This window comes from Mesoplodon densirostris, chromosome 2 (genome assembly GCF_025265405.1).
Source record: "Mesoplodon densirostris isolate mMesDen1 chromosome 2, mMesDen1 primary haplotype, whole genome shotgun sequence".
Lineage (NCBI taxonomy): Eukaryota > Metazoa > Chordata > Mammalia > Artiodactyla > Ziphiidae > Mesoplodon > Mesoplodon densirostris.
The window spans coordinates 132,730,546-132,755,018 of record NC_082662.1 but is presented as its reverse complement, the minus strand read 5'-3'; the positions used below and the strand labels follow the sequence as shown (position 1 = coordinate 132,755,018).

Genomic DNA, 24,473 nt, shown 5'->3' with positions numbered 1-24,473 from the left:
ATGGGAGACAGGGCTGCGTGCGGACGCACGGCGAGCGTGCTGACGTCCTCGAGCCCCGCCCCAACGGTCCCGCCCGCTGACGTAAACCCCAGCCCCACGGCGTGGAGGCCCTAGATGCCTGCGCCAACACCAGGCCACGCGGGGTCTCCGGAGCGCGGCATGCGGGGGTTGGCGTAACTGGGGCCCGTGGCCCTGTGTCTTCTGGCTGCGACGCCGGTCCTGCGCACGCTGCGGGGCCGCAGCCGCCGGGCGGTGGGCGCCCGAGGGGCCGGGGCCCCCAGGCGGGTGTGGCCATCGTGTCCGCAGCCAGCGTTCCCGAGGCCGTGCTCGGGCCATGATCACCCGGTGAAGCTGCGCCGGGGCAGCGCGGCCGACTTCTTTCCGCGCTCTGAGGACCTGTGCGCGCTGCAGGACTTGGTGCCTCTGCCCTCCGTGCGCGCTTCCCTGCGGGACGCCCCGCTGGACTTAAGGCCGACCGCCTCCGCGGGGTGCACTGGGCGCCGCTCCTTGAGCACCCGCTGCCCCTGATCTGTATCCAGAGCTTCTTCCAGCCACGGCTTGTCGAGACAGGTTTGTACTTCCCGCTTCCAGGGCCCCTCGTGTTGGCGCTGAGAAGCGGGGTTTTCGATGGTGCAAGGTGGAGGGTGGGCACTAGAACCAGTGCCCAGTGCCCGGGTGTGCGTGCACTAGACCGGGCATGCGGCCTAGGACTCTTGCCAGCTCGGTGACCCCGGCCGAGTGCCTTAAGGCTTCTAGGTCTCAGTGCTCTCTTCTGTAGCGTGGGCTTAACAGGTCCCAGTCTCTGTGGTGGTTACAAGGATGCACTGTGTTAATGCTTCTAGACTCTACAAAGTAGAACACTTAGCACAGTTTGGAGCATCGTTAATTGTTGCACAGATGTTACCTGGTCTGTTGAATGACTTTGCCTGGTACACACCAAAGCGATTAGGGAATGGATATATCCCAGCTTCATTTCCTTTCCATTAAAACAGGGTTCAGGAAAAAATTTTTTTTTTCAATAATCGTATCATATAGTGCAAAGATCACCGATGTGAAGGCAGCTTAGGGTTTGAATTCCAGGGCTTATGCTGTCTGTGGCCTGGGCAGGTTTCTTTTGGACTACAATCCCCACACTTGTAAAATGACATTAATAACCACTCTTTCTGTGGGTTCTTAGAATTAATTAAGCAGGTTATGTGTGTAAAGTAGCCTGGCACTTGAATGAGTTGTCAGAACCAAGAGCTGCTGGAGACAATGCTTCTGCCCTAGGTAATCTCCCCTTCTACTGGGCGGCAGGTAAACACAAGCACAGTAGTCAGTGCTCTGGAAGAAGTGAGTTCTGGTGCTACAGAGCATAGAATCTTTTTTTAAAATTTAATTATTATTTTATATTGGAGGTTATTTGATGTACAATATTGTGTTAGTTTCAGGTGTACAGCAAAGTGGTTTAGTTATTCATATATCCATTCTTTCTCAGATTCTTTTCCCGTACAGTTTGTTCCAGGCTATGGAGTAGAGTTCCCTGTGCTATGCAGTAGGTCCTTGTTGATTATCTGTTTTATATAGAGTCGTGTGTATATGTTAATCCCAAACTCCTAATGTATCCCCCCCACCTTTCCCCTTTGCAGAGCACAGAATCTTGGAAGGGAAAGTTCAGGGTAGGCTTCTTGGAGGAGGTGCCATCCTTTCTAAGGATATGTAGAAGCTCCTGGGGTGGCAGGAGAGAGCAGTGTGTGTTGAAGTTTGAGAAATATAAGAAAATATGGCAAAACTAATGTACAGGACTGGAACTCAGGGTTTGGGAAAGAAATGAGAGTTGATACTGGAAACTCAGTGGGGCCCAAGAGAAGGGGGTCTTGTTTGTCCTGTCAGAAGTTTGGGTGTTTATCCTGAAGGCTGTGGGAAACACCAAAGAAGAGTGAGATGGACTTGTGGTTTAGAGGCTCACTCGGACCTCCATGTGGAAGGCAGTTGATTTGGTGCAGGCTGAGTTGTAATCTGAGGGTCCCACTTAAGTTATAAAAGGTGGGACTGGATTTTGCAGATCTGAGAGAGAATGGGTGAGGCCTGGTGACCAGTTAGAAAAGGGAGGGCAGCAAGCGTGGGTGACAGTTTGCAGCTGCATCTTTTTGAGAGATACAGAGCACAGTAGGAAGGGATTGGGGGTGGGGAGAGGATCTTACTTCATCTTCAGTGCTTTAGAGGGGCCTGGTAGACAGGTCTGGACCCAAGGTACAGATCTGGGCTTTTTGGGAGGACAGGTGTTTGAAGGCATGGTTAGAGACTTAGGTTACCCACAAGAAGATCCAAAGAATCATAGGTCTGAGAGATTTTTAAGTGGGTATATTTGAGGATGTTTATAAGCTGTGAGAAAGTAACCAGCAGAGTAAGGGTATGAAGATGTAGGAGAGGAAATGATTGTTCATTTGTTTTCAAAAAGCTGAATACTCATCGTGTGCCTGGACCTTTTCCAGGATCTGGGGTTCACACCATCTGTTATCTCTTCTGCAAGGATAGTTCAACTCATCCCCTGGTGAAGAGAAGTCAGATTATTCTTTGCATCCCATTCAGGTATAAGAACTGTTCTGTACCTCTGAAGGGACTTTACTTAACCAGAGTAATAAGTTAGAAATCAAAAGAAATTAGAGCTGGAAGGGACCTTAAAGGCCACTGTACTTAATTTTGCCTAATATTTTACATTGAATGTAAGAAAAATGTATTGTAGAGCCCATTCTCTTCAGAGTTCCTTCACTGAACTTTCTTTATGTCTTGCATCCAGTGGGTCTGTCTTGTAAATTTTGGCCCCCTCCTAAATTTGCTTCTTCATCCATATTACATTTGGCCCAGACTATGGCAGAAACTCCTGGGTGGTTCACGGCCCCTGGATTCAGTTCCTCTAAGTTCATCCGCCTGCTCGGGTTCAGTGATCTTCTAACATAAAAAGATGTGCTTAAAATAATGCTGCTAATGGCTTGCCCACACAGTTACTGCATAGTAGCCGCCCAGCGTGTGCTCTGCACGGAGGCGTGTAATCTGAACTGTGTTCGGCCAAGCCTCATAGGGCTCTTTGCCCTGAGGAAGGGGAGCTTTTTGTGATCACTCCCTTTATCTAGTCGGTCCTTCAGCAGCGGGGCGCCTTTTTCTAATCAGCGGAGGCACCCTTACTCAGCCAGTGGTAGCCCCAGGTCTCACCACCTGTGGGATACAAGCCATGCTTTCTCCCAGGCTTGCTTGGGCCACCATCTCTTTCATTTCTGTCTCTTCTCACACTTGGACCCCTGGCCTTTAGTCATCCCCACCTGCAGTATTTACAGTGCCCAGCAGGAGTCAGGCTTGAGTGTCTTTGCACAGGTGCTCCCTGTGCAGTTAATGCACCTCCTACTCCAACTCTGCATAGCCTCATCTTTCTAGATTCTGCTTCAGGGTTATCATGAAGCCATCACTTGGATATAACATTCTGCCTCCAAAGGAACCTCTGTGCATAAAGGTTATGTTTCTTTATCTCATGTGATTGAAATTTTGAGTTTACACATGTCCCTCGTTATAATGAAGGCTTTAAGGGCAGGGGTCGTTTCTAATCCTTAGCACAGAGCAGATGCTTTTTTTAAATGCTTTTTAATGATGATAAAATGTGTGTTTTAAATCACTTATTTTACAATAATTTTGCTTTAGCTTCTGGCAGAAATAAAGTTTACAGAAGTCGTGTTCCTGTGAAAAGAAATAAAGATGTGACCTTCCAATTGTGTAAAGCTCTTAAACGCTGTGTAAGTGCATCGGGTGCGCTAAGGAACGTGGAGCTAAGTGGGCTAGTTGTGAGAGAGAGTGGCTTAACTATGTTAACAAAGGTCAGCCTTCATTGTGTCCTGCCAACATTTGATAGTTGCTTTTGGGGCAAATTAAACCAGTAAAATTTTAAACTCTTCCTCCATATTAAAGGGATTGAATAAATTGGCCACTTTGGTGCACCTGTGTCTTGCGAATTGTCCAATTGGAGATGGAGGTTTAGAAAGTGAGTTTCAGTCTTGTTTATGTCTCTTCCCATCAGACTGGTCTCATGATTTCCTACACACCATGTTACTTCCTGTCTACCTTTTCTTGGTGTTGTTCATGCCTGGATTGTCTCCTGTACCTGCTCAAACCTTGGTCCATTCTCATTTGTACCATGAAATTTTGTCATGCTGGATACTGTCAGAACTAATTTTACTTAACTTTGTGTTAAGCCACAAACCACACATTTTGTATATTTTCTGTGTTTTGTGTTTGTCTATATTTTTATGGTTTCTCTTCAAGAAATATTATGGGAAGGGAAATAGCAAGATATAAAGAGCAAAAAAGTCATCATTCTCTTTAAATTGTTAGAACATCTATGTGCAATCATAATTATGATGCACTGTGTTATGTGTTAAAATAGTAAATACATGTAACGTCCCGTAGGAGCAGCAAACTCAGTGGTGTTGGTGAGGGTGTGTCATGGAAGTAATCACAAAGCAGGTGACTGTTGGTTTGGGTCCTGAAACATTAGTGTGCCTTCCCTGTGTCCAGTAGTGGTCTGGAGGGGTCAGGAAGCCTGCTTTCAATTTGAGGGAACAGAGAGTTTGAGGTCCTCGCTCTTCTATTGCTCTAGTATACTGCATAGCAGCTAATAAAATACTGGGTTTATAGTTGACGTTTAAATCACTGATTGATCATGAAGATTGGGATGTATCTTTGGAAATGAAAATAGGAAGAATCTTATGCTTTTTCTTTTTTTCTTTTTTTTCCTATATCTGAAAAGGTATGTAGTACTTTGCTGAGTGGTTGGGAATAAAGTTTGCAGTATTCAGTGTATTCAGTTTTAGTATCTAAATAGAATTAAACTGTTGCTGTAAACTGGAATAGCACTTTGTTACTGACAAGTTTTAGAATGCATCTGTTCGTCCATTACCTGTTTGGGCAGATTGTAGTTAATGATTTTGAGAATGTGTCTATAAACCTCCAATTGACTCAAGAAAAGCAAATAAGTCAAGATTGACAAATGTATGGGCTCTTCATCTTATTGTGTGTGTGGATTTTTTTTTCCTTTTAGTTATTTGTCAAGGTATAAAGAATTCTATCACACTTAAGACAAGTTAAGTAAACTTCACGGGGTGTATTCTGACATGGCAGGGAGCAGATCACATGGCCTAGATCTTAAAGGTGATTTTATGTTTAAACTTTCATGAAAACATATGTGATTGAAACACATTAATATATTGATACAGAGGGCAGTTAATTTTTGTATTTTTTTTTTCGGTACTGTTGTGGCCTCTCCCGTCGCGGAGCACAGGCTGCGGACGCACAGGCTCAGCGGCCATGGCTCACGGGCCTAGCCCCTCCGTGGCATGTGGGATCTTCCCGGACCGGGGCACGAACCCATGTCCCCTGCATCGGCAGGCGGACTCTCAACCACTGTGCCACCAGGGAAGCCCTAATTTTTGTCTTTTGATACATGTGAGTGCAGCTTTCATTTTGCTGAAAGAATATGACCACTTTTCAGTTTGGGATTCTACCATTTAATAAAGATAGTCCACTTCATTTTAGAAATAAGAGATTTAATATATAATACCTAATAATACTTTTATGTATTTTTTTTACTAAAAACATTTATTGTAATACTGTGAAGAAACTATGCCGTTATAGTCTTCAAGACTTAAATGAATCAAGTGTTTATTAGCTGCTGTAGTTTTTAAACTAATAAAAATCAGTACATCAGCAATTTGTAAATACAGTTTTTAAAATAATACCTTAAAACTTTACAGTGGTTATTATGACTGTATTTAGGCCTAAAGTTACTTAATAATTTGATATGAAGGCTTTTTAATAGTTTGATGATGCAGCTCAGGGATAGGTAAACTCTGGCTGGTAGGCCAGATGCAGCCCATTGCCTGGTTTTGTAAAGGAAGTTTTTTTGGAACATAGTCGCACCCATTGTTTACATGGTAGTTATGGCTACTTTCACCCTACGCCAGTGGGGCAGAGTAGTTGCAACAGAAACTGTATAGCCCACAAATCTGGAAATGTTTAAATTTAGATTTTAAAAATTGAAAACTTCTTTGAGCCTATACAGGGCAAGTCCATTGACCCCTGAGGTAGCAAGCAGTCAAGAACTTGGGTGCTGAAGCCAAGTGGCCTAGGTTCAAATTCCCTTTCTCCCATTTCATAGCTAGTGACCATGGGCAAATCACTTAACCTCTATGCCTCATTATGAGGTTTAAATGCACTCATTTGTATAAATAGTGCCTGGCGCATACTAAGCACTGTGTAAGTGATTGCTGTTGTTTCTCCTTGGAGCTTTTATAAGTTATTGTTAATAGAAAAATGACACTAATGATTTTCCTTTTAGAGTAACAAAGGCACTTTGAGTCTTTTATTTTTTCAAGAATGTAATAAGACTTTTTTCATTGACAGTCAGTGTTCCCTGTTACCCAAATTTACTTTATGAATATAAAGAACTGAATGTCTTTAAGACAGTACTTTTGCTTAAATGTCAAACCATTATTTTTCCAAGGCACATCAAACTGGCTGTGCATAGTCCAGGCCTCTAAAGCTTGTGTGCACACCCTAGGTAGCATGTGAGATATACATTTTGTAAATATAGTTTTTAAAATAATGCTTGAGACTTCCCTGGCGGTCCAGCAGTTAACACTATGTGCTCCCAATGCAGGGGGCTTGGGTTCGATCCCTGCTCCAGGAACTAGATCCCACGTGCCTGCCATAACTAAGAGCCCACATGCCCCAACTAAAATATCCGGCATGCTGCAACTAAAGACCTGGCACAGCCAAACAAACAAATAAATAAATATTTATAAAAAATAAGTAAAATAAAATAATGCCTTAGGAGTTAGGAAAAGAAAATATTAGAACATTTTAACCTTTGTATTATTTTTAAAAATCTGTGTAGTTTATCATGTACATAAATTATAAGTATGGAACTTTGTGTATATAATTTGTTAATAAATAAGATGCATATTAAAAAGTTTTCTTATGGTTTGCCCAGTCAGGTGTTTGGAGACCACTGGAGGACAGAATGATGAAATTTAGAGCCTCAGCAATGATAGAATTTAGAACCAATTCCCTGACTTAGAAGATAAGGAAAATAATTCATAGACTGTAATTGAGTTGTCCAACTTTACATAAGTGTTCAGAAACAGGCTATCCAGTGGCTAGAATCTAATCACTGACCGAGTAGAATCTGGGTCACTGGACTCGTAAACCAGAAGTGACTGTTGAATTTCTCAGGTTGATGCTCCTGGCATATATGCTTGATATGTATGTGTGTGTAAATCTCTGACATAATAAGCCATACTCAGTAGGCACACCCTGTTTCCTTATTCAGGCATCTTAATTTCATCCCATTAAATCTTTGACATATCAGACTACCAGAAAGCATGAAGAAACCTGGGCTGAGAGTCTTCATTCCAGGAGACCTGATCTTGACTGTATGGCTGGTTTGAGGCGCATCACTCTGAACTGCACCACGCTCATTGGTGACCTGGGTGCAAGTGCTTTGGCAGAATCTCTTAGTGAGGATTTATGGCTTAGAGGTAAATTCTAAAATTGAAAATATTGAATTTTTAATATGAAATATGCTTAGCTTTGGGCATGATACTATTGTGATACGATTTTTTTAAAGCCTCATTTTACTGATAGCTTTTATTTTGCTTTTAAACTTTCTCTAAGAGTTGCATATATCCTTTATAGAAAATACAGAGTAACAAGAGAACAATTACCTATAATTTTAATACCCAGACATAATCACTGTTCATTTTGGTGTATATTCTTTCAGTCTTTTTTTCCAAAAATATATTTGTACACTTAGGGATTACAAAAATAGAATTGTAGTATACTTGCTATTTCATATTCCTGCTTTTTTCACTTAATGATGTATCATGTAGTATTGCGTCGTATTGATATCCCATAGTTTAATCAATTCTTTGCAATTCGATTTAGACAGTTTGCTTTTCCCTGTCAGAAACAATGTGAATACGTTGTATATACATCTCTGTGTCCATCGGGATTACTTCTGTAGAATAAGGTACTACAAGTGGAATGACTAAGTGTGACATATTTTTAAGACTTTTGATACACATGGCCAAATTACCACCCAGAAAGGCTATGCCAATTTATAGTCCACCCCAACAGTAGATGTGAAGCCTGCCTCTCACAAACAGTGGCTTGTAGCACTTGTAAAAAAATGTAAAACTACAAAAATGAGTACCTCTCCATTTTCTATGCAAGTGGGATTACTCCAAATTTTATAACTTTTTTCAATTAATTTAGTATGAGCATTTTAGCAAGTCAGTAAATTTGCATCTCCTGCATCATTTTTTGTGATTGTTCAGTATTTCATTATATGAATATGCCACAGTGCACGTAGCTTATCCAAGCTTGTATATAAGCTTTGTCCAGTTTTTCAGTTACAAATAGTACTCTGATATATATCCTTACCTATATCTCTGACTATTTCTTTTGGTTAAATTCTTAGAAAGAGAGTTGTTGGATCAAAAGGGTATAGACATTATTTAAAGGCTTTTCTTACAGAATCTTGGCTTAATCTGATAGGAAAATAACTACATTTTGTTTTATTTTGTATTCATTTGATTTACTGGTGAGGTTTACTGGCTGTTTGTATTAATTTGGCTAGTTGGTTAATTATACCCTGTGTCCATTCTTCTGTAGTGAGAGTTTGTAAGGGTTGTATCATATCCTGTCAGATCCGTATGTCTTACTTGCTATTTCTATGTGCCATGGGGGTGTTGAAAGACTCCAGTTATTTTAATGTGATGGTCCACACAACACTTAAAAAAAAGACTCATCGTAGTTTCCTTTCATGTAATATTTTTTAATACCTGTGCTTTGGTGATGATCCCTTTGGTTTAAATGAGTAGGTTGTTCAGCCCCAGAACTACTAGAATTCATGTTCAGTTTTTCTGGTTTTTGTCTGACTTTTTATGGAGAGAGTTCTTGACCATCATACTTTCATGATAGGTTTTTACTATGTATTCTCTATTCACACATTGTTTGAATTTGTTATTATTTGTATCCTCTTAGACTTGTCCTTTTTTCCTCTAAAACTAACAGTTATTACATTTCTTCTATTTTGTTTTCCCCTTTTAGCTAGTTTCAAGTGTGATTTGGAGCTGAAGATCATGATCAAAAGAATGCAGTGCATTTCTGAGCTCCACCAGGTTTTGCTTGTGAGGTTTACATGCCTCTGCCGCCCTTGCTAATTATGAACTGAGATTCATTTTGTGATGCTTTTTGCTCATACGTTATATACAGTTATTGTTCAGTTCTGTAATTGTAAAATATGTTGGATGATTTATTGATACTAAAGCCACGGTTATCATTGCACATTCAAGAAGAGGTTTTTAAATTGGATCATGCATTATGTGTGTGCATATACGTTTCTGTTTTTTTCCATACCCAAAATTACAAACCTGCCATGACTTGTCTTGTGCAGGACTCTTCCACACGTGAGAAAATGAGAGTTGTCTATATGTTAAATCTGTAGAGTTAGGAAGTGACCTTTGTTTTTCATCGAAAGCACTTGACCTGCAGCAGTGTGGCCTCACCAGTGAAGGAGCAAAGGCTTTACTAAAGGCCCTTAAAACCAACAGAACTCTGCTCGTTCTGGATATAATGAAAAATCCACTTGTTGGTATGTGGTCACTTTTTTGAAATTGATAAACACGTAGCAAAACAAAAAGAATTTGTTCACGTATTGACAGTTTTTTAAAATTTAATGTGTTTAACTTTCCTCATCACTCACAGTTGGCCCTTGAACAATGTGGGGTTAGCGGTGCCGACCCCTACGCAGTTGAAAATCTGGGTATAAGTTTATAGTCAGTGGTTCCACATCTGTGGATTCAACCAACCTTGGATCGTGTAGGATGATAGTACATATTTATTGAAAAATATGCGTGTGTCAATGGACCCGCGAGGTTCAAACCCATGTTGTTCAAGCTTCAACTGTACTTTTCTAGTGTTGCACTTCCCTTATGTTTTTAGCAGATAATGTACTAATTAAAGTGATTTTTACTTGTAAATTGTTCTTATCTCGACTCTGAATAGAGGTGAACCTAGATACTAAGCCTACTTCCACCAAGAGCATTTTTTCCTGTGCAACCTCTGAATTCTTGCCAGGAGCACTTTATTCATTTGTCAGAATCACAAGCAATTTTTAAAATATCTTCTGTGTGCCAGATATGGGTTTAGGCACTAGGGATAAAGCAGTGAACCAGACAGACAAAAGTCTTGCCCTCGTGGAGCTTACATTCTGGTGAAGGAGTTCAGATAGAAATGAGTAAACAGATAAGTAATATAATTTTGAGAGTAGGAAGTGCAAAAATACCTTAAAGTAAGGAGAGTGAGGGAGTTCAGATAGAAATAAGTAAAGAGATACGTAATATAATTTTAGAGGGTAGGAAGTGCAAAAATATCTTAAAGTAAGGAGAGCGAGGGAGAGCAGGTAGGACTCCATTGGATAGGTTTGTTAGGGGGCAGCTTCACTGGAGAAGTGGCATTTGAACAGAGACATGAATGAAGAGAGGAGCAAGCCATGGAAGAACTGGAGTAAGCACATTCCAGGACAAGGAGGCAATGAGTATGCAGGCATGTAGGTGGGTGGAGTATTTAAGGAAAAGCAAGGAGGCCAACATGGCCAGAGTACCGAGTGAAGAAGAGTGTGGTATGACATAAGGTCAAGGAGCTAGCCAGGGGTCTGCTCTTGTAAAGTCTTGAAGGCCAGAGTAAAGATGTGGATTATTCTAAATGAGTAGAGGGGTTTGAACTGGAAAAAGGCATGATCCAAATAGTATCTCAATAAGGTGACCTGGTATAGAGAATGGACTTGGGAGGATAAAGAAGAGAAACAGGGAGACCAGTTAGGAGACTGTCACAGTGCTCCAAATAAGAGATGTTTATGGCCTAGGTTAGGTTGGAAGTTTGGAGTAAGTGAAAAGTGGTTGAATTCAGGTTGTGTTTTGAGGGTGTAGCTATCAAGACCTGCAGATAGGTTAGATGTGGGGTATGAAAGAAATAGTAACAAGGAGACAAGTCGTTGATGATTATGTGTGCAACTGGGTGCTATCACTTAGAAGAAGGGGGCTGATGGGAGGAGCAGCTTTTGAGGGAATATATCAGGACTTTGGTTTGTTATCTTGGATGCCCTTTAGGTATCTAAGCGTCTGGATGGTGCTCAGACTGTACTTTCTATCCAAAGGTATCTAAAGCCACTTTAGATGCAAAATGTTTAAAGCCGGCCTTTGCTGCTGCCAAAATAGTAGCCACTGTGGGCAGTCTGCAAGATGGCATCTTAGGTTTTTGAGGAAGAAATTAGAATACACAAAGGGGGAAATAAGTGTATAATTACATAATGTAGATTTCATATTTAATTTTATGGGAAAAGCAATAATTAGTTGGCTTTTGGTTTTAAATGGAAATAGCCACTCATTGGGAAATAATTACTCTAATTTCAATTTATTTTACTTTAAATCATTCTGTGCTGAAAGCAGTTACCAAAAAAGGTCTCCAGAATGGAAGGAGTGCCAAGTCAGAGGTATATAACATGTTTTAATTCTCTCGGAAGAATTTCTCTTTAATGGCTTGTTTTTCTTTCCTTCTTAAAAGAAAATTATCAAGGTACTTTCTGCCATCTTAAAACTAAGTTTTTAGTCAAATGAAATGGCTTTTCTGTCTTTGAAAATGTTGTGTGATGCTTTAATTTAGCTTCCCAGAAATGCAGATTGAAGACCTTTTATTAACTTAAAATATCTTAATTTCTAATGAAGATCAAACCCTCCTAAACTACCTGTAACTTAAATGGCATATTTATCATTTCTCTCTCAGTACCAGTGGATAACTTCTCCATCGGTGAAGGAACCATCCAAAGCTTCTAGACAGAAAAAGAGAACTATAATTTTGGAAAGTGGTCGAAAAGGAAAAGCTACTATTAGAATTGGTAACTCTTTTTTTCTTTTTTTTTTTTTTTGCGGTACGCGGGCCTCTCACTGTTGTGGAGCACAGGCTCCGGACGCGCAGGCTCAGCGGCCATGGCTCACGGGCCCAGCAGCTCCGCGGCATGTGGGATCCTCCCGGACCGGGGCACAAACCCGTGTCCCCTGCATCGGCAGGCGGACTGTCAACCACTGCGCCACCATGGAAGCCCTCTTTCTTTTTTTTAACGCTACTAGAACTTATACCCCTTATATTTTCTGGTGTGCTAAAATTAAAACAGCTTTAATGGTTATTCCTTAATGGTTAATTACTTCCTTAACGGTTAGCTGTTAATATTATTTGTGGTTCTTATGGAACGTACCTAGGATGTTCCTGACACATAGTGTTTAATATTTATTAGATATTAATTTTAATATGATAAAGCTCTTGAAGTGACAAAATCCATATCCAGATACGAGGTCACCTTTTCTCCCTTCCATGTGGGGTCCAGGCCTTAGGAAAGAGGGAAGCATGTGATGTGTCTGTTGACAACCCCAAAATAAAATAAAGTAGGCAGAGCCCTTGGCACTTTACAGATATGAATACCTTTTATTGTCATCAGAACCCTGTGAACAGACAGTGTTTTATAGCAGTGCAGACAGGTTAGGGTCAGGTGCAGCGGGGAAGTGGGATCAGGCAGGATAAGAACATGGGGAGATTGGTGGGGGGTGCTGTTTCCAGAGCCTTTACTAAGGAAACAACAAAAATCACAGATGATAATGACTGTTTTTTCAAAATGCAGGAATCAGTGGAAAAACTAGAAATGATCATGTTCAGAATTGTGATCAGTTGTGTCTTAGTAGAAGTCAGTTACTTTCCCATAAGCCAGAAATAACACTGAAAAACAAGGAAAGATCCCATTTGCAATAGTCACAAAAATTAGTAAATATCTAGAAGCCAGTTCAGTGTTCTCCTGAAAAAGTTAGTGCAAAAGGATAGATGAAACATTTTAAACATATATGTTAACATTAATAAAATGTAATGTTAACATACGATCTATTAATATATAAAGCCACTGGCAGAGGGAAACAGAGATCGGAGGAAAAGTCCAGAAACAGGTCCCTGTTTACTTGAGAATTGTATTTTAACTTAGACAATTTTACAGTCTAACTTGACTTTTGTCTAATTGATTGATTGAAGCATTGATAATTCATTTAAACAGAAATTAGATATTTGCATCATAGCATACACAAATTCTAGTCAGTCGAAAAGATGCAAAGGCAACTAAATGCAAGAAGCAAATATAAAATACAGGAGAGAATTTCTGTGTAAGTGTAGGGAGTACAGAAGCCTTCCTAAGTAAGCCATAAAACTCAGAAGCCATAAAGTAAAAGGTATTTAATTCCATGAAAATTTAAAACTTTTCTACAGTTCAAGACGTAAACAAAACAAAATGACAGACACCAAAGTTCGGTAGTGTATTAACATATAAAGGTTACTGTTGATATAGAGAAGAACCCACAAATAAATGAAAAAGGATAAGCAAATTTTAAAAAGGCAGGGGGTGGTTTCTACCTGTATGAGCAAACAACTCGGAAGAAACACAGCTGGCTACTAGACAGTTGAAGAGGGGCCAACTTCTTTAGGAAATGCAGATTAAAACCATGGGATTTTCTTCCCCTCTGATGGGCAGAAATTCTAAAGACTGATAACATCTGGTGTAGACGAGGGAACAAACACACTTTGCCTATGTTAAGTATAATAAATGTGTTCAATTTTGGAGTGAGGTTTGCAGCGTCCATCAAAGTCCAAAACTCTCTTGCTCTTTGACCGAAGACTTTTACTTCTAGGCACCTGCCCTCTGCCAGTACTCTGCCTTGCACAGAAGTGTGCATAAAATCAGGCACCCGCAAGTCCAATGAGGGATACTTACATAATGGGGAAAATCTAGAGACAACCCGGATGTCCTTCAGGAGGGGTCTGATGAAGGAAATTAGGATCCATCCGTGGTATGGAGTAACGTGTGTGTGGAGAATGGGGAAGGCCTGTGAGCAAACTGGGAAGATGACCTGATACGTCATGAGGTCAAAAGGAAAAAGAGCAGGTGTAGAAAAGGACATTTCTATGATTCCACTTAGAAACCCACAGTGTTTGTATTTGTAAATACTATGTATGTATATATGTACATACGGAAACACGCATATATACACGTATACACATTTGTGTATCTGATCCTGAAAATGCACAAAAGACTGTTACTGGCAACCACCTCTATGGAAGGGAATAGATCTTTATATTTTTACTCTAGTTTTCCTAATCGTGTGCAAATTTAGAGTTAATTTTTTATTTAAAAGTTAGGCAGTCAGGAGAGGCCTAGTGACTGTTTCGTGGGCTTCTCTCGCCTCAGGATGCACTCTTCGCGCCCTTCCTGTTTCTGGTTTGTCTTCTGGAGCAGACACCACTGAAACGAGCGTCTTGTCATCGCTTGCCAGCTGCCTGCGGTTCTCTTGCGCCCTACTAACCGTCACCACCTTTGTGAGATGCTGTTTCACGCTGAGGTGGTGCCTTTCCCCTCACACACACCCCTCTGGTACCTTGGGAAGTCCAGGGGTTTCTCAGTGGGCATTCTAGAATACTCATCCCAGAGATGCAGTGGGTTTTTCAGCCACATGCATTTGGGGAAAACTCTGTTCCTGTATGAATTATCCTCTTGGGAGTTCACGATTCACCGGAGCTCTTGAGACGCTCTAGGAAGTTGAGTCCAGAAACCCATGTAGCCCTGTTAATTCAGGATTTCCTAAATTTCTATGACTGACTGTGGCACCGCTTTTCCAGTCACCACCATCCTTATCAGCTTCCGTCCTAGACTCCCTGGGGAGTGCTGCTCAGACTCTGTCCTGGAAGCTTTGTAGTCCCAGGATTACCTGCTGCTTCCACACCCACCCGGCCCACTGCTAGCGCTCTGTCAGCCTGGCACCTTCTCCCTGCCCCCAACTCATTCGGCCACAGGCCCTGCCCCTGCTGTGGGATTTAGTGATAAGTCCTGGGAGCGGTGGCCCAGCACAGCCCACGGCAGTGCTCGGTGTGGCTCACAGGGTTTAAAACACACAATTTGAGCCCTTACTGGAACATGGGGAGATGATTTAAATCCAGATGTCTTATTTCATAATCCCCGTGTCTCTGAAAGTGGGAGAAACAGGCTGGGAGGGCCGTATGTTTCAAGCAAAAGGGAGGCTGTGTCTCTGTGGAAGTAAAGAACGGGCCCTCACAGTTAACAGGTCACGTAGGGGGTTTGTGCTGAGTCTGTCATGTTGGGCCTGTTATACTCATTTATATGACCGTTGGGTCCTTATTGGCATTTTCACTTACTGCCCATGCTTGAAACTCCCCAGTGTCCCTGTCTTGATCACGAGCCCTAATTCTGTTGACCTAGAAAGTTCTTTGTGGGAGCTTTCTAGCAGGCCTCTCCCCCAGTGTCCCCACCCTCCAGCCCCTGTGTCCTAGTGCTTTTTCTACAACGCAGAACTCCTTGTTGTGCAGACCTGATTGCTCCTCGTGCTCCAGGATCCGATGGATCCAGTTCCCAGGAGAGCGTGTCTGCAGGGCCCTCTGCGGTCTGCAGTCCTGCCCCCAGCCAGGCACCCAGCACCCCAGGTGCTGCAGAGAACTTGCTGCGGTCCCGCGTGCCTTGGCAGAGACAGCTGTCTGCCAGATGCCTTTCCTTCGTCTCCCCCTGTCCTGACCCTTCCCACCTCCCTTCCACTGAAACCTTCAACCTTCCCTTGGGCAGAGGTACTTGCTAAGCTCTGTGCTTCCACAGCGCTTATCCTGTGGAATCTGAATTCCCTCCACAGCCGTCTTGCTAGGTTGGGAGCAGCTGATTCCCCTTCATCTTTTTCTTCCTTCCCTCAGCCCCACAGCAGGGACACTCTCAGGCACCGTGCAAATTTAATCTTCAATTTCTAGTTGTTATGACATTGTTGCTGTCAGGATACCACCTACGTTCACAGTAGGATGGGTAAATGTGTGGGGGACGACTGTAAATACAGATTCTTTGTAAATCCAGGTTCTTAATTCTTCCCCCTTTTAATATTTTTCCCCTTAAATCACGTGTCCTTTTTGCTGCTCCAGCTCTATAATTGGACTGTCACCTGGGGAGCCTGAGGCAGCAGAATATCAAAGAGGGTAGACACTACATTTTTAATGTCAGTGTCAACCAGGATACCTACTACCTGTGCAAAGGGGGGCCCAGAATTCAGGCTCAAAGCCTATTACCAGATACTTGGTTTCTCTGCTTGCGTCTCTTCTGTCTGTCGACGTGCACTTGACTCCTATTAACTTTAACAGGAATTATGTGTGTGCCCTGAGGGCCGAGCATAGCTTTTAATGGGGGCTTCCTCACACTGCTTTTCTTTGCTGTTTACTTTTCATGAATCCCACCCTGTAGAAGTGGAAGAATAAAATAGGATGTGCTTGAGAAAATTGAGAGAGTTATGACATATTTTCCTTGTAATCCAGAATAGCATGTCAGCTCTTCTTCTGTTTGTCTCCTTTGGTTGTCAGTGGAAGATAATTTTGGCTTGCTCACTCTCCAAATCAGAAACTGAAGTCCAATACTAACGTATCCTAGATGAAACTTGACCCATTCATTTTTGAGAGTCTGTATGATCCCTGTGCAAGGTGCGGAGAATGAAAAGACAACTCTGTTGACTTCAATCGATATTTACATAGCATTGAATGTGTTCCAGATGCTGTTCTAAATTCTATCAGTTATCTACTTTTGCATCATAGAACACTTCAAGACTGTGACTGAAAACCACAGCCATTTCTTTTGCTCAGGATTCTTTTCAGTCAGCAGGTGGGGCTGGGCTCAGTGGGGTGGTTTCTTCTGCTGGTCTCATCTGAGATCACTTATTCAACCAAAGTCATCTGGTGATCCACCTAGAGTCTAAATGGCCCCCCTCATCTGTCTGGCAGCTGGTGCTGGCTGTGGGCTGGGCCTGTTATTTCCAGCAGGCTAGCTCGGGCTTGCTTCCATGGCAGTGATGTTTTAAGAGGGCAGGTATAGAAGCCTCATGCCCTTTGAGGCCTCAGCTTGGAAGTTGCACAGCATCACTCTTGTTGCAGTCTCTTGGTCAAAGCAAGTCCACAAGGCCAGCCCAGATTCAAAAGGTGTGGAGCACTAGACCCCACCTCTTGCTGGGAGGGCTGCAGAGAATTTGTGGCCATTTAGTCCTCACATCAGAGAGGCACAACAGAGAGATTTAGTAACTTGTTCAAGGTCACACAGCTTGGGACAATACAGTGTTTTAAGTGCTTTGAAAGCTGCTGCTCATTATTTTTAAATCTTACCGCCACTATTCGGACCAACTTATTTTTTTTCTCTGCAGCCTTGTAGAGAAAGGGTCATTCACATTGCTGTGTGGCTGCCATGGGTTGAAAGCTTCATCTATGTTGTACCACTGAGCTGTCATAACTAGTATGAAATGGAGATATTATTATTATTGCTAATATTCAGATGAGGAAACTGAGGCTCTTGGAAATTAAGTATGAGTCGTATAAGAGAATGTTAACTCACTGTTCCATATGCAAGAGTGATTTCCCTAAGTAAATGATAAATGTGCTGGCACAGATCTTTTTTTTAATCTCTTGTTTGCATCTGGAAAATGGTTTTTAAAACTTTTCTGTTGCTTTGTTAATGGCAGTTGCACATTGCAGAAAAATAGCTGGAAGAAAAAACATGTTTTTCAGATGTCCAGTGCAGGCCCAGAATAGAAGCAAGATGAATATTCCATTCTGCATTGGCAACACCAAAGGAGATGATGCTTTAGAAAAAAGATTTCTCGACAAATCTCTTGAACTCACTATGATCTCCCTGAAAGGGCATAGGTGGTGAGTACGTGTCCCATCCAGAAGCTTGTCAGAGAATTGGTTTAGTTTTCAGACGCTGAAGGAGACACATCTAGGAGCCTGCCCATCCTGGAGTAGCAGTTATTGTAACTAGTTGGGAAAGACCGTTTGTTACGGGGGTGCTCCTGCTGCTGCTTACAGGCCCCTTAGCACGATTCCACGGCCGAGTGCATGGGGGGGGGGCGCACCTTCTAGGAGCTTTGGTCAAAATTTCCTTTGAAAATCTCTGCTCTGACAGCACAAAGGGTGCCATCCCCTCTCTCGTGCAGCTGGCACAAGCCTGTTCAGTGTAAGAACAGACACTGTTGCTCCCCTGAACATCAGAGAGAGTAGTTAATTCTGTGAGCTCCATGGAAGATGTATGTTTTCACGCATGAGAATAGCTGCCCGCTCCCTGCCCCCTGCACAGCAGGCTCATTGAAGAGTTGAGCTAACCTAGGTTACCTGTGAGCATGACGGTCCTTCACTGCCGTTGGAAAGGAATTTTCTAATGACTGAGATGTGTGACGCTCCTGGCCACCTGCAGGGGCTTTCAGGTGGGAGGTTGGTCACAACGGCCTCAGGTGCCGTGACTCTCGCAGGAGCTGGTGACGGGAAGGAGGGTCATCCTGATGCTCAACCAGATGCTCCTGTTCTTAACGGCTGCATCGGTGGTTCTTCTGGGTCCATGGGAGGCATTCAGGCCTCTCTGTATAATGCTGTCACCATCGAAGATGTCAGAAGCTGGCAGCCTTCATGAATCATTTTTTGGAGATGCACCAGCTATGAGCACATCCTAACTAATATACACTCTGCCCTTGAACAGTGTACAAAATTGAAAGTCACCTGGGCATGGCTAAAAAACACAGTATTTTTTTTCGAATGAACATACTTATGATAGATTTTCTTCTTTTTTCAGAGAACAGAAAAGCATCCACAGCTATCCCAAGCTGTTGAAACTTAACCTTAATTCTGACTTGAACTGGAAGCTTTTAAAAAGTCTTCTCTTACTTTTCTACCAAATTCCAGCTACTGTTGTCTTTGCTGCTACTTTTTCTGCCTAGATCTCATATTCAAAGCTGCCTATGGGTTTAATTATATGGCAATTGCAGGTTATTATTTTTAGAGAAACACAGACACACAGCATGGAGGGTGGGTGGGGCCCTCTAGGTGCTGAATTTTGATCCTTTGCAAGATGACAGCAGTGGGGTCTTCTGGATTCTTTCTCTATACGGTTATTCTCATAAAGCGATAGAAGTGACTTACTATATGTTTATATAGCAAGGTCTGTTTTTACTACCAAATAGTTTATATATCTATGCATTTATATCTCTGTGCCTTTATATTTCTAATAATACGGTTCTTGTTGGTATATGTTGAGACTTTGAGAATTTGTTAGGATCCTTGACCTTGTGCATTAGAGTGTTAGGTTCTCAACAGTCATGTGCCTCCCCTTCCCCCTCCCCTCTCCCTTTTTAAGCTGCTTCACAAGATTTGGAAGCTCCCTGATTCACTTTTCCTTTCCTTTCAGTGGGTAGAAGATCGGTTGGTTGGTTGGTTGGTTGGTTTTGTTTTTCAGTTATGCTGTTAAACTAAAAATCTGTGTTAAATTCCCTTACTGTTGCTTCACGTGATTGTTCTCCTTCTGGTGTTTGACCAGTGATGCCGAAGAAGGAAGATCTTTGCTGACTAGTCTTTTCCCCTATTGTTCATCCATTGTCAGTGTTTTATGTTGACCGTGTGAAGGACATTAAAGTCCTAAAACATCTAAACCTTTGTCAATGAATTTCTTTACATGCTTTTTTTTTTTTTTTTTTTTTCCTTTTTGCGTTATGTGGGCCTCTCACTGTTGTGGCCTCTCCCGTTGCGGAGCACAGGCTCCGGACGCGCAGGCCCAGCGGCCATGGCTCACGGGCCCAGCCGCTCCGCGGCATATGGGATCCCCCCAGACCGGGGCACGAACCCGTATCCCCTGCATCGGCAGGCGGACTCTCAACCACTGCGCCACCAGGGAGGCCCTACATGCTTTTTAGATGGATTGTTCTTTTAAAAACTTTATGCTGGGAAAACTTGAGTCTAAAAATAGCATCTGTGAAGGGTATTTTTTTCAGAACTGTGTAAGACTTGAGTCCTGTACCTCCATGTTTTTAATGATCCAGCGTACTGGTAGCTTTCTGTTGGCTTTTGGAATGGACATTATCAACAAACCACCTTACAACACAGCTAACGATATAAAGTTGTATGAACTTTGTCCCACTTAGGCTGGAAACATGCCACTAGGACAGTTGTGAGCCATCTTTGTGTTTCACTGGATTGTGTAATGAGGACTACACTGATCTTTCGTCCCAGCTCTGCACCAATTAGTTGGGTTAGTTGGGTTTCCTGCTTAGGGCTAAACCTTGCCAGTCATGGTTCTCTCATCTGTAAAAAGGAGGATTGAAATAACTCCCCCACTTATCTCAGGGATGTTTGAAGAGCTTAAAACAAGGGCTCAGTGCAGGATGTGACTGTTTAAACACAGTAAATGTTTCAACAGCAAAAGCCGGCCAGTCCATGGACGCCATCCAAGTGTTCACATATAATAGTGCTCAGAGTCTATTTTGCCTACTTCCTCATCCATTCATATGATGGTTCCAAGTCCCTGTGGTTTGTACCGGCCCCAAATCTCTTGAATCTCCACTTATTTCCATTCCCATTGCCACAGCCAGCTCTGTCAGCCCTCAGTGGATCATTTCAGCAGCCTCATCTGCCCCCACCTGCCCCTACCAGCACAGCCAGTTGGACCATCACTTCCCCTTCATGCTCCTCCTTGGTTCATAAAAATCCCAGACTTCTGAGCCCAACGGTCACAGCTTTGTGGTGTCTGGTCTGGCTTCTTCTTTCTTGTGTTTCTGGTTCTTGGAATGTGGCGAGCATATATGCCCGTGCTACGTCGGGTAAGCCTGGAGTTTCTGCCCCCCCTCAGCAAGACTGATGTTCCTTCAAGACACCTGCCAACCTCCTGAGCTTGTTTGTGTCTCCTGCATTGGAAGGATGCTCTTTTCCTTTGTTCTTATAAGCGTGACCCTTTTATCCCATCACAGCACCTCCATTCTGTGTTTTCCTGTGCCGAGGGTGTCTGCTTACGTGCCTTCCCCATCGGAGCAAGGAACAAGCCCTGTTTCTCCACCTCCATCACCTGGCATCCTGCCTTGCCCTTAGGAGGTGCTCAACGACTATGTGTTTAATGAATGGAAAGGCAGGGCTTCCTGAATTTTGCAAACAGCCTGCAGTAAAGGCAGAGGTACAATCTCACATACGTGGATGTTTTAATTTTTCAAAAGCTTACTATATAATTTCATTTTAAACTAAAATTTAAAATCTTGGAGGGCTCCCAGACTCTTCTTTACATATGTGTGAAAGTGTTTGGAAAACGGCGAGCAACTGCATTCATACCAGGACAAAGGGTAGTCACTGTTGTCTGGAGCACAGATCGCTGGAAGATACTCATTGAGCGAAAACCTTGACCTTTGAATGTCTCAAGTGAGTGAATGGACGCCAGTCTGCTGACCACGTGGAGAGTGGGGAAGGGGAGATAAGGATGCAGGCCCCAGGTCTACAGGCTGCGGGAGCCACAACTGGCCAGTCTTTAAGGTTAAAAGCAAAGTGGACAGACAGGTGTCTTTCAGGCCTTGGGAAATCTGTGTAAGCCTTGGTGGCCTCACGTTCCTTCAGATCCTCCGGAGTGTCCTCCTTCTTCTCCCAAACTGTTTTTGTTTATTTTTCTCTTTCAAAATTTGACAACACATAACCATGTTAATACCACCTAAGTGAGAAAAAACAGATTTGCTCCCACGTTGCTTATGTTTACCTGCACACACTGCTTTATCCCCAGCACTGTGGCTCTGTTCTTTGCCTGCACAAGAAACAAAATTGTTCTGTTCGGCGCTAGTCTATGTTTATCTAAACGTCTAATGCTGTCTCATCACAACTTAGCAGATGCTGGAAGGTTTGGCCAGCCCTTAGGTGAAGTATGTGATGTAACAAATAATTAGTCCCTTTTCTCCCCTTTAGAGCTTAAGGAGCCACTAAGACCCTGTAAAATGGACAAGACCCATTGATAGATGTCCAGCTCTGCCTAAGGCCCTTGCAGGTCTGGCCTTGTATCACTCTGGGATTAATGTTTGTTGTATTGTGTTCTTTGGATGGAAAATAAAATGAGGAAGAATTTTCTCACATTTGATCCGAATGAACATAATTAAAAAGTGAAATGCTACTGCGTCTGCAAAGAAATCAATCACTTTAATTGCGAAGAAGATTCCCTGCCTCTGTTAGTAATGGGGCTCTTGGTAATTTAGAATCAGAATCCATGACAGCTTGTGATGAATTGGGTCCTTTTGGGCTAAAGAAGGTAAGAAGTTCTAATTACCCCTGGATTATTCCAGAGTGGGTGGAAAAGCTTGATCAAAGAGATATTGGGAGAGATCTAGAAAAGCTAACAGTGAGCAAAGATTCATTGAATTTCTTTTTAAGAATCTACAGAATAAAATAGTTCGTTTGTTGTGACAGAAACAAGAGCCTGTGGTATTTGAAATCCCAGAGCAAATTGGATTTTCTAAGAAAATAGGGAACTGGGCATATGAGAAAAAATTTACGTACCCAGAAGTCCTATAGTTAGGTTATAGAAATTGGCCTTGCTTCCTTGTTAGCACACGAGAATACTGACAGCCTTGTGCCTCACTTGGGGAAAAGTATGGAATTCATCCTTTGAGTGTTTAAATGTATAAGTAATTGGCACTAAGTTGAAGGCAGTCCAAAATGTTTGATTCAAATGAAAGCATAATTTAAGTTAGTAGAAAAGTACTCAGGGTCCTAATGAATGAATCTACTGACCCAATCCCTTTTGGTATCCTAGCCTTTGTTTCTCTTCAGATTGCCAACAATACCTGAAGAATAGGCTGGATTTTAGGATGATGCGTTTTATTTTGAATTGTGTGTGTTGATTTTTATATATCTATATAGATGTAGATATATAGTTATAGATATGATTTCAAACTTAAAGAAAAGTTGCAAGATTAGTACAAAGAACTCTTGTATATGCTTTACCTAGATTCACCAATTATTAATATTTAGCTTTATTTGCTTTGGCATTCACTGTCTTTCCATATATACATGTTTTTTTCTCCTGAACCCCTTAAGGGTAAGGACACATTTTGCCCTTTTCCCTGGAAATAGTGATTACTTCCTAAGCGAAACAACATTTTCTTACCAAACCACAGCACAGTAGTCTAAGTCAGAAATTTAACATTGATACTGTTGACTGATCTACCATCCATATTCAAATTTTGCCAGTTATTCCAGTAACATCCTTAATGGCTAAATTTTTCAGGCCAGGAAGCAGTCTACAATCATGCATTGCAGTTAGTTCTCATGTCACTTTGGTCTAAGTATGAAATAATTCTTCAGCCTCTTTGTTCCTCATATTATGAGAGTTTGTGACGAGTATAGGCTGGTTGTTGTGTAGAATGATCCTCATTCTGGGTTTGTCCTGTTTCCTCATGGTTCTTTCATGTTCTGTGCTTTGGATGGGGTTCCACAGAGGTGACGGTGTGTCTCTCTGTGCATCCTTACAGGAGCCCCTTGATGGTCATCTGTCTCATTAGCATCTTGGTTAAGGTGGTGCCCCCGCACTTTCTCCACTGTGAAGTTATTATTTGTCCCTTTGTAGTTAATAAGTAATTTATGGAGAGATATTTTGAGACTCAAAGTATTCTGTTCTTCATCAAACTTTTGAATTACATACTGGTTCATAGAACCAGTAATTCAGGTGGATTTATTTGATGAAGAAGGTGAAGTGATTCTTAATGCTTATTTTCCACTAGTAGTTTTACAAGCCACTCTTCTCTCTCCCAAAGGAAAACAAATCCTAAAATATAAGCAGCGGAGCTGTGCAGAACAGTTCATTGACAAAAGGCAACCGTTGGAGGATATGTATTCCAGGAGCTCTGAGAGTAACAAACATATTTTGAGAATGTGAACAGTATGAGCAAGTGTGCTTTCTGGTGAATCAGGGAAGGAGGAAAAGAATCCCCTGATCAGGCTATGGGGACCGACTTGCAGACTTTTCCTTCCCTGACTAGTCAAGGTTGTTTATTTCTCAATAGTTGTAGAAGTACAGCCCTTTGGCCACACAGACCTTTAATCTAAGAACCAGATCATGAACCACATAGCCTGATTATGCTTTAAAAGATGTGATATTTATAATAACCTGAAGTTAAAGTTGCTTCTAATGACTCTAGCCCAGCAGAATAGCCCCCAAGAGAAAAGTAAAATCTTGGCTTCCATCTAGCCAGGTGAAAAGCTGTAGGCATCCCGAGAAATGAAACTTGAAGTTGAAATGTAAGAAATGTAGGAAGTCACAGGTCATTCTGGGGGAAAAAATTAATGATCTTATCCAGCAAAGTAAAAAGCGGCTAGAGGCTGAATCATTCTTTCCTGTTCCCTTCCCCCAGTTTAAAACCATAGGTTCTGTAGGTTGAAAGTCCAGGATTTGAAGGAGAAATCTTTAGGAGTTCTTAGGAAATGACAGGTGAGCAGGTTAATAACCTCAGGTAGGAACAATTCTGCTGTAAAACACACCGGGGAAAATA

General features: G+C 42.2%; 1 pseudogene; it reads left to right on the top strand.

Moving 5' to 3' along the window:
• LOC132476143 (centrosomal protein of 78 kDa-like) lies at nucleotides 1–18,604 on the top strand (annotated as a pseudogene).
• The last annotated feature ends 5,869 nt before the right edge of the window (nucleotides 18,605–24,473 follow it).